Below are 1,733 nucleotides of genomic sequence, written 5' to 3' on the forward strand. Positions count from 1 at the left end.
ACTAATGAATTAATTATTAAATCATATTGAAATTGTAATTAATCGACACAATACTTAATCAGTGCATGTTATTCTTCTAAGGTAGCTGAAGTTAATTTAACATTGTATTTGGCGATACATATGCCTTGCATAACTTGCAACATTATTGTGATTAAACTATTTCAAGGTAGAAATACTCTGTTACCTAACTTGATCTTTTATATGCTTGTGAAGATTGATTAATCGCTTGGATTGACATTGAAAAATGTTCAAGAGATTGATTAATTTAATAAGTATGTATGAGCAGTAGTTAGCAAATTACCGAGATGCCGTGAATTTGTTCGTAGCAGTATAAACATAAGTTTAATAATTCTAAGTTAAAGGAATGTAATTAATCCAACACAATAATATCATCTTGATTAAACCTTATTTGAAATCGTGCATTAGAACCTTTTTATTTTTCTTAGTTTCTAACCCTTAGTTTTTAATAATCTTTTAACCAAAATATTTTCCATCACCAAAGTGTTTTAACATTAATTTCATAAATATTCTTTTTGTATAGTGCCTGTGGGTACTATAACTCGACATTTACTTGTCACTTTATTACTTGTTGCGATTGTGTACACTTGCACATTTTCGTCGTTCCAAGTTTTTGGCACCGTTGTCGGGGACTGTTTTTAAAAAAAGAAGCCATTATTTGTGAATCTGTTTGTACATTTTGGTTTATTTATTTTCTTGTTTAAATCTTTACTTACTTAATCTTTCTGTGATTATTTCAAGTGTTTATGAGTATTGACCAGATTATCGACTTAATCCCTGTGGACCCTAAAATAGAACGAACCTTTCGACAACGAAGAAGACAAGCGAACCAGAGAAGGACCAAAGAGATAAACTTTGAGAATATGAATCAAGGAAACGGAGCAAACCAAAGAGATAAACTTTGAGAATATGAATCAAGGAAACAGAGCAAACCTTGCTCAAAATCCTATCCTTATTGCTGATGATAGGGATAGAGCTTTACGACAGTATGCCGTGCCAGTATTTAACAATCTTAATCCGGGTATTAGAAGACCCGAAATCGAGGCACAACAATTCGAGCTGAAGCTAGTCATGTTCCAGATGCTTTAGACTATAGGCCAATTTAGTGGAATGCCTACTGAAGATCCTCATCTTCACTTAAGACTATTTATGGAAGTGAGCGATTCTTTCAAGTTAGCTGGAGTACCTGAAGATGCATTACGACTGAAGCTATTCCCATATTCGCTAAGGGACGGAGCTCGTGCCTGGTTGAACTCATTGCCACTGAACTCTATTTCTACATGGCAAGAGTTAGCCGAGAGATTCCTCATAAAGTATTTCTCGCCGAGCAAGAATGCCAAGTTGAGGAATGAGATCACTGCCTTCCAACAAATGGATGATGAGTCCCTATATGAGGCATGAGAAAGGTACAAAGAGTTATTACAAAAGTGCCCTAATCATGGAATCCCACATTGCATTCAACTTGAGACATTCTATAATGGTCTCAACGCTCACATGAGGATGGTAGTGGACGCCTCTGCTAATGGTGCTCTCCTTTCTAAGTCTTATAATGAGGCTTACGAAATTATTGAGAGGATTTCCAGCAACAATTATCAATGGCCAACCAGTCGAGTAATGTCAGGAAGATGAGTCGTTGGAATATATAAAGTGGACGCTCTCACTTCACTCGCATCTTAGGTATCTTCAATATCCTCAATGCTTAAGAATCTTACCAC

At 35.6% G+C, this 1,733-nt stretch overlaps 1 non-coding gene across 1 annotated transcript; it reads right to left on the minus strand.

The window, feature by feature from the left end:
* Positions 1 to 1,356: 1,356 nt before the first annotated feature.
* On the minus strand, positions 1,357 to 1,463 carry LOC121218745 (small nucleolar RNA R71). The gene has a single exon (XR_005915222.1). It is a non-coding gene; the product is annotated as a small nucleolar RNA R71 (small nucleolar RNA).
* Between the last annotated feature and the right edge of the window lie 270 nt (positions 1,464 to 1,733).

This window comes from Gossypium hirsutum, chromosome D06, assembly GCF_007990345.1.
Source record: "Gossypium hirsutum isolate 1008001.06 chromosome D06, Gossypium_hirsutum_v2.1, whole genome shotgun sequence".
Classification (NCBI taxonomy): Eukaryota; Viridiplantae; Streptophyta; class Magnoliopsida; order Malvales; family Malvaceae; genus Gossypium; species Gossypium hirsutum.